The 8,370-nt window shown below is 43.1% G+C and overlaps 1 protein-coding gene across 5 annotated transcripts in view; it reads left to right on the top strand.

Annotated features, from left to right (window-relative positions):
• Positions 1-309: 309 nt before the first annotated feature.
• Positions 310-8,370, top strand: part of TMEM108 (transmembrane protein 108) — a 406,452-nt gene continuing 398,391 nt past the window's right edge. For 2 of the 5 annotated variants that reach the window (XM_044947070.2, XM_044947062.2), the window contains exons 1-3: positions 375-441; positions 4,527-4,600; positions 6,941-7,058. The gene's annotated coding sequence lies outside the window, so the exon portion shown is untranslated. Of the gene's footprint in view, positions 442-4,526; positions 4,601-6,940; positions 7,059-8,370 lie in introns of all 5 variants that reach the window. The other 3 variants (XM_044947076.1, XM_044947068.2, XM_025291700.3) reach the window with 3 other exon arrangements.

The following is an 8,370-nucleotide window of genomic DNA, read 5'->3' as shown; positions in this document are numbered from 1 at the left end:
CCCCGTCTCAGGCTTACTGGATCAGAATCTGCTTTTGAATAAGATGCCCAGGTCATTCTTGTTCATATTTAGAATTTGAGATATCAATAGATCTAGTAATTGATCAATCTAGCACCAATCAGAGCCCAAAACAGAGATTCAGCTCTTTGTACACGCCTCTCACCAGATCCACTCTGTAGCAACCGAATCCCCGGAGACATCGGAACGGGTGCAGCCGAGGGCAGCTTGGTGATTGGCTAGTCCGACCACGTGACCGGCGCTGGCCCTCCCGTGCTTGTGGATTGGCTCTCGCGGACGCTGACGGACAGGGCCGGGGCGGGCCGAAGCCAGGTCGGGGGGGCGCGCGCGGTGGCGCGGAGAGGCGAGGACGCGAATGCGCGTGCGCGAGCGGCGGGGCTCTTTCCCCGAGCCGTCGGCGGGAGCGGGAGCGCTTCTCCCGAGGTAAGAGCTGCCGCGGGGCGGGCTCCCTGCCCCTCCGCGGCCGATTGCGGGCGATCGGGGCGGGGGCAAGTCTGAGGTCCGCCCGCCCAGGGAGCCTCACTTGGGAGAGGATGCAGACCCTGGCTCAGTCATCCCCCTCGGTGCCTCGGTTTCCCTTTTCTGCCAGCTAATGCATCTCCGCATCCTCTTCACCGCGGTGACGGGTCCACCCGAGGGGAGTTGCCTACCTGGTAGCTTCGCCTCCGCCTTTGTTTCTCTCCCGGAGGGATGCTGGTACCGACCCCCTCCCCAGGTAGAGGGTGAAGGGTGGTGGGGCAGGGACGTCTCCGGCGCTAGAGCTGGCCTAGAGCCGGGGAGAAGATGGCTTTAATGCAGTGGGATCTGTCACATGTGAGAAAGAAGAAAAAAATGTAGTGTCACTTTGGCCAAGCCACGGGACTCGAACTAATCCGGCGGCGGCGACCAAAGCCGTATTCCTGGCGCAGCCGTGCGGGCAGGGGTGAGGGCAGGACCCTCGGGCCAGCCCAGGTGCGCCGGTGGAAGGCTTCTCCGGACCTGCCTGGAGCTCTCACCCCAGAGTTGCACCGAAACGCTTTCAGCCTGCTGAAGGGATCAAGAGATAGGGGGGAAACATTATTTTAAAAGCCGCTGGGCACTGGCGGAGAAGGTCTAAGTGAGAGGCTACAGTGAGAAATTACAGCGAAACTGATGGCTGGTAGTTGTGAGGGGGAAGATCCCTGCAGTGAACTGCAGAGCAGACCATCACACGGATATTCTCCTTCAAGAAAACCTGATTTTTTTTTTTTTTTTTTTTTTTTTTTTTTTTTTGCGGGCTGGCGGGTGGCTGGTTATCTCTGTAAACTGAGGTTTTTCTGGGCTGCCGAATCAAGTAATGACTTATTTTTAGCATGTTAATGGGTGCTAGGGAGAAGGGAAGGCAGGTTACACCCCTTTAGATCTCCTTAATTCTTTCAAAAGTGCGTGTTAAAAGAAGGCCTTTGGATGTCAAAAGCTGTGTGTGTGTGTGTGTGTCTGTGTGTGTGTGTGTGTGTGTCTGTGTGATTATGGTTTGGGGGTTGGGGATGACTCCTTGAAGTCATACTTTACAAAAGGCATCCTCTGCCTCTTTCCTTCTCAATTTCCCTAGACCTGAAATAGCAAGAGCATACTGTACAGCTCATAACAAAGTATAAAAAGCCCCTTCAGTTTTCCACTAGTTAATTTATTAGCTATACCTGTTAGTCTGCTTGGTTCGGAATGGTTTAAACTATTATTAGGAAGATTTTACTGTATTTTGGAATTGCACTATAATTCATTTACAACTTATTCTGGTAGGAAATGGACAAGAATCTGTCTACCTGGTTCCTCAGAGACATCCTGACAGGGTTCCAAGGCTTTTTATTACTCTTACCTTCCCCATACAAAGTTTTGTTTCTTTAGGAAATGATGTGATTTTTTTTCAAACATCTAAGACACACCGCATGCCTGTGAAATGCCCAAACTTGTTAAGAAATCAATTTGCTTGGCAGGTTCAAACTAACTAAAGAAGGAACACTTACATTTGTTAGGGGGAATCAGAATTAACATCAACTGTAGCAGATTAACTTTTGGTGGTTTTCTGGGGTGAGCCAAAGTAAAAGAAAAGGTGTTGCAAAGCTTGTTGGGAATGTAACAGATGACTTCATAAAGGAAAATATAGATTGTCACCGGACAGATTGGTACATAAAGCAAATTAGAGTAATTTTAGAACTTGTCAGTGATTTGTTTCTAGCTGGTATCAGAGAGGAGAGGAAGGAATTCTGAGGCTGGGGTAGGGAGTGTAGTTTGAAAAGGTATATGCTTCTGTGTTTAGAGAGAAAATGTCGCTTTTGTTATATAAACTACACAAAGGACATGCAGTGTTTATGTTTAGTCTGTGAAAGGGAGGCAGGGGTTTTGGAAAGGTTGAAAAATACTTATTAGGTTAAACAAGGGAAAGCAGAAAGATTGGCAGGCTTAGTTCATCTTAAGGGAAGCAATGTACCTCAGTGACCTACAGGACAAGGTTTATTCTCTGATTCAGTAAAAGCCCACTAATGTTGCTTCCAAAGCAACAACAAAATCATTTCCTTTCTGTCGTTTCTGTCCCCTGGGTCAGGGAGGGAAGAGTGAATGAGAGATTAAAGTCTGACCTGCATGCCTAAGCAGTACTGTCCTTTGAGCAGGATCTGTGTCACACTGTGTAAATCTAAGAGCTGTCACGTTGATAGAGGTCTGAGCACCTTCCCTGGACTCTTGCTGTAAGATAGAGTGGGATAACATTGCTACAGGTGGAAGCAAGGTGAGAACATCTGATACGGAAGCCCTAGGGTGAGGAGAGCTAGGAAGTGTTTAATTCATTGAGGCTCTGCCTTTGGAGCTTTGAGAAGGCAGAGCTGCCTCTCTACTGGCTTGACTGGCTGGGTTTTATACGGCTTCCCAAGGACCTGCCCTTCACGATGGGGTCTCCTGTGGATTTCTGTGTCTCAGGTTGTAAGCATCAGTTAGCTTGTAATGTGCTCTAGAAAAGAAAGGCTCACAAAAACACAAATCTAGGCTGCCATTCTTTCAGGCATGTCAACTGCAGGCTTCCAGAAAACAAGTTATGCCCTCCCTATCAGTAGATGGCACTGCTGTCTCTGGGAATTCCTGGAGGAAGTGAAACAGGAGCTGGCAAACCAGTGATGTATAGCCTCTGGTCTAGAAGATTTTGAAAGGCTGTGTCAATTCCCAAAGAAAATCATAAAAAAAAAAAAAAAAAAAAGAAAAGAAAAAAGTTATGAAAGCCAGAAATATTGATACAAAGTAGGAATGATGGTTGTAGGGGTTGAGAATGGGTGCCATTACTTTGCTGATTGTGTGTGGGAAATGGAGAGGGTAAGCTGACAAGCGTCGGAACACAGGTTTTGAAAGCCCTTGCATACATATTGTTGGCTAATTGAAAATGAGGTTGAATTCATGATTCAATCAAATTTCCCAACAACTTCCTAGCGTCTACATCTTTGCTTATAAAACTCATCTGTATACAGGGACGGGACTATGGAAATACACATATAACTTTTAAGCCTAATCAATATCCAATAATTATGTATCTGAAGATAGTGGTGAGAGTATTAGTAAAAATAATGCTCATGCTTACTATATTTTAGGGCTGTCCATAATATCCTAAAACTTAAAAATTCCTAATAAGTATTCTACAATTTTAAGATTTTATTAGCAATTCACATCCTGAACTTTGGTTTTATTGACCTTATTAGCCAGGGTTTGTTCATTTATTTCCCTCTTTTGAACTACCTTTTCTTTCATTTTTTTAAAAAAATAATTGACTGTTTTGATATGAATTTTGTAGCCATATATTTGAAGGAGATGATACTGTTGCTGGTGAGGTTACTGTGCATAGCATATGAGCTTTGACCTTTCTGGAGGCATAGAACTCTGCTCCTGGGAGTCATTACCCGAATCACCTGCTTCCTCATGCTTTCCCTGTGCTATGGCTCAGCTTTTTGGAGTTTATTTCCATCTCTCTTCAAGTGAACTCATGAGCTGATTTTTATTACCAATGCCAAATCCTAAAATCTTGCTGACGCTAGACAGCAGTAGTCACAACAGTTTGCTAACATTACCTCATTATGTGACCTCAAATACATTTCTTTTCCTTTCTGAAACTCACTTTTCTCACCTGGGTCACTGGAATTGGGTGAGATGTGATGCATGTCTCTTGAAAAAAATTGAGATGTGAGGCATGTCTCTTGAAAAAAATCCTAAGTCAAAAATTCTACGCCCAGCTGATTCTCATAAAGTGTCAACATTTCTGAAGCCCTTGAAAAATTCTCATCTGAAAGGTATTTTCATGCAGTGAACCTAGAGCAAAAAGAAATCTCACTAATATTTCTTCTCAGAGAATCCTAATAATTCAGAGTTGTAAGAACCCTTAGGGATGGTTTAGCTTGACCTCATTTTATAGACACAGAGTTTCACCTCAGAGCTTAGTGATTTGCCCAAGCTAACAGAACTAGAGAGTGGTAGAAAACTGGAACCCAAGCTCATGTCAGTTCTGCCTTTTCCAGTGCTGAATTTCTTCACCTGCCATCAGTACGAAGAAAATGCTGTGTCTACAGGGCTGGAGCCAAGAAAATTCTGGGTAATTCCTTAAAGTAGGGTTTTTAAACCACAGCGTGAATAGTATCATGTTGGGCAGAAATCAAGGTCTGACTTCTTTTTTGTACCTCATTCTTTTCTTCACTGACTGTTCTTGAGTAGTATTCTTTACTATACATCCTTGTGTTTTTTTAAACTTTCCTGCAGAAGAAAAAAACTTTCTTTACCCTAGAAGAGTCACTCCCCAATCAGATGTTTTTAAATTGGGTCCATGGACTCTCTGAAGGCTATGTGACTAGAATAATTTCCATATAACTCATTTCCTTTTTATTCTTATATATATATTTTTCTCTGCATTTAAGAGATTATTCTGAGGAGTTCCTTAGGCTTCAGTAGATTGCCAAAAGTACGGGAGGGTCCATGGCACAAGAATAGGTAAAACTTCTAGGGTCGAGAAGAGGTTCTGGGAAATTGCCAGGATGGGAGAGTTTTGAGGTGCTAGAGACACTATGGGAGAAGAGAGTTGGGGGTGGAGTACAGAAGTAAACCTGTAGCAGTTCTTAGAACATTTTACCTTTATTAAAATGCTTAAAATTACTCACTAAATGAAGATGCTGATAATAGCATTTTACTCAACGATGGATATGCAAGTATTGATTTCCATTTATCATTTCTTGTTCATTAAGTAGCCCCTCCTAATTTTGCCAAAACACTTTCAAATTTATATCTCTTTATCGGAGACATGCATATTAAGAGATTCCATTCTTCCCTTCCTGATTTAGGACTTTGAATTTGGACTCCTGTCTTTCATTGCTGAGGCCCTATATTTTTACTTTCTGCTCTTAACTTTGAGGACTCACCATGATCTCAGAGATGCAAAATAATTTAAGTATCATGGATAAAAAAATCTTGAGATTCCTTTATTTGTGCCCAGGATTGGCTATGGAAACCTCTGTTCCCCCTCAGCTAATTATTAATATTTCCTTTCCCTTTTTTATTTGCAATCTCAAATTCTCTTCTTCTAATTGTTCCCTAATAGCAATGACTCAGTGTGTATGTATGGAAAATAAAAGTTCTTGTTTTTGCCAGAAGGTATACAGAAGTTAATTTGTGTTCAGGTCACATTTTGGACTTGTGAGATATAACTTTGGTGGAGATCACTGTTTCAAAGAACATTTGCTTGAAAACCTTGGTCTGCGCTGTGAGCCCTTCCCTTACGTTCAGTATGATGTGGTCCGCGCTGGCAAATGCTACCTTCTGGTGCCTTTTTAGGTTTGGGTCAGAGTAGCCATTTACTCTCACTTTAGCAGAATAACAACAATTACCTTTTCTTCTTCAGCAGCTTATCGACTTAATTTATGTAATAACAGAAGAAAAAGTCCAATTTCTGTACTCTGATTCCGGCACACTGAGTTAGTATGAGATGAGATTTGAGGGACATTGTAGACTTCTGAGTTTGTTTCCTTGTCTGGAAAATAAGAGGGGAAAGCAGTGACCACTTAATTCTTTCTAGTTCCGAAATCCTGTGACTCTTTGAAATTTTACCTGGTATCCTGAAAATGGGGAATTTATGTATAATCAAAGTTGGTGCCAGTTTTTTATCTGCAGATCACTCTTGGGTATACAAAAATATTCTCTAATTTTTAAAATCTCTTTTCTGCTTCAAGTGTGGTCAAAGAACATCATCTGGGAGTTTGCAGCTCAGCATTTTGTCAAGATACCCAGGAGCTATGCATGCTGTTTTGTTTCATTTCTGATTCTCACATTGATGCATAGGTCAGTGAGGGAAGCAGAGTATTGCACAGATGAGGAAACCAGATCTCAGAGTCATTAAGTAACTAAGTCAGATTTGCTGTTAGCGTCTCACCCAGAACTCCATACCTTAAAGCTAACATCATCTTCGTTGGGCTGGAGCCAGGCTTGTATGATACTGATTATTAGCTACCCAGCAACCCATGGATTTAGGTGTGGCTGTGTAACTAAGTGGAAGTGGAAAAGTATTGTGGTCCATTTCTAGGGAAAAAAGAAACAAAAAGAGAACACCCACGCAAATTCCTCCATGCTGTTTTATACTCCTTGTAGGCTGGAGTGGAGAGGGTCCCTACGAGATCTTGGGATGCTATATTAAAGGATGGCAGGACTTTTGTCAGCCTGGTTGCCTGGATTACTGTTAAGGGAGACTGTTCAATTGTGCAGTATGTATACAGGAACAAGAAATAAGCTTTTATTGAGCTTAAACCATTATATATGTTTGGGTTTATGTGTTAAGTAAGTACTGATAGTTAGCCTATGCTAGCAAATTCACCTGAGGAATGGTGGCTTGGAACTTGAAGTTATGGATCTTCTGGCCTAACGTATTCATTCATTCATTTTTCATCTTTAGTAGTTGGTGATCGATTGGTTGTGATCCACCATGCAGAAGTGAGCGATGAAAGGCAACAGAGCTGATGGATCATGAGGATGTAAGTGCATTTGAAGGCTCTCACACCCTCTACTCCAGGGTAAGTCAAAGGCATTCTTTGCTGTTGTTGTTCTGGTTTTACTCTTGTCTTAACAGCCTCTTGGAGTCACAGACAGGGTGCCCTGTCTGTGAAAGCTTCCCAAAGCCTTTAGTGATTCAGGTCATAAACACTGTTAAGATCAGCACTTCCAAAGCTAAAACCATGATCCAGGTGATGGGATAGAATCTGCATGGGCATATCTCAACATAAGAATTTTTTAGTGAGTTTGTATGGGGTTTGATTTACATAGGGAGTGAGGGTGTTGCTGGGCCTTCCTGAGACGGGAACTAGGCCTGAGTGCTTGTTTTCCTGTAGCCATATCATATTGTTGTCTCTGCTGACACAAATTCCCCTCTCTCAGCACTCTACTCTTCCATGAATCACTATGCTTCACTTTTCCTGCGTTAATCACTTTTTTTTAGGGGTGGGGGGATGGGAAACCGCTTACCAGAGAGTTGATGATTTCCAGTTTGGTAGATAATAGCGGTAGCAAAGCACATGGTTCTGCCCATTCCATTTTATTTTATCCAGTGTCACTGGAAGTCACATGTCCATTCCCTCCTCATCTGTTTGCAGTCCTTAGTGCGATGAATGTAGGCACCGGGAGCATTATAACTAAAGCTGCTTTGGATTTTCATCTGTCGTGAAGACTTTGAGACCAAGAGGAGATTTGGTGTGCCCTTCTCAGAGGCAGTGGAGGGCTGAGAGGGAGGAGTGGAAAGGACATCCCATCCTTTCTGAGGTCTCTGGCTTTTAGAGCTTAAACTAAAACCAGACTCACTACAGAGAAAATAATAATTAATACAAATCTAAGCATAGCTAAGACGGGTTAGGAAAAAGGGGGACAGGAGGTTATATTTAGAAAAAAAAAAAGTACTCAGCTGAGAAACTGAATGGGGGATTGTTTTTAAGTGTCTTAGTTCAATACTGTGGAGTCCTTGCTGATAATGTCCCATTACCCACACGCAGACAGAGGGCACTCAGTAAGGCTGATGTCCTTCTGTGCCTCACATGGCTCAGTAATGAGTACAATTTACTGAACAAAATAGACAATTAGGAGCTGTAGATCTCTGGAGATTCCCATAAGCATGTATCATTACAGCTCTGGAGTGATGCATGTGCTTAGAGATAAGCAAAGCAGAGGACAGGGAGCTGTAGGGCCCAGCAACAACTGAAGGGTCTAGGTGAGCAGCCAGACACAGACCCTGGCTCGGCGCCTGGGGGTCACTAAGGAGACGACCTGGTCTCTGCTAAGCTATCTCATTAGAGGAAAGGAGCCAGACTTTGCCAGCTTTTCCTCATTTTCCTCTGT

Source organism: Bubalus bubalis, chromosome 1 (genome assembly GCF_019923935.1).
Source record: "Bubalus bubalis isolate 160015118507 breed Murrah chromosome 1, NDDB_SH_1, whole genome shotgun sequence".
Taxonomy (NCBI): Eukaryota; Metazoa; Chordata; class Mammalia; order Artiodactyla; family Bovidae; genus Bubalus; species Bubalus bubalis.
The sequence above is the reverse complement of the archived record's forward strand: the minus strand, read 5'-3'. Positions and strand labels throughout refer to the sequence as shown.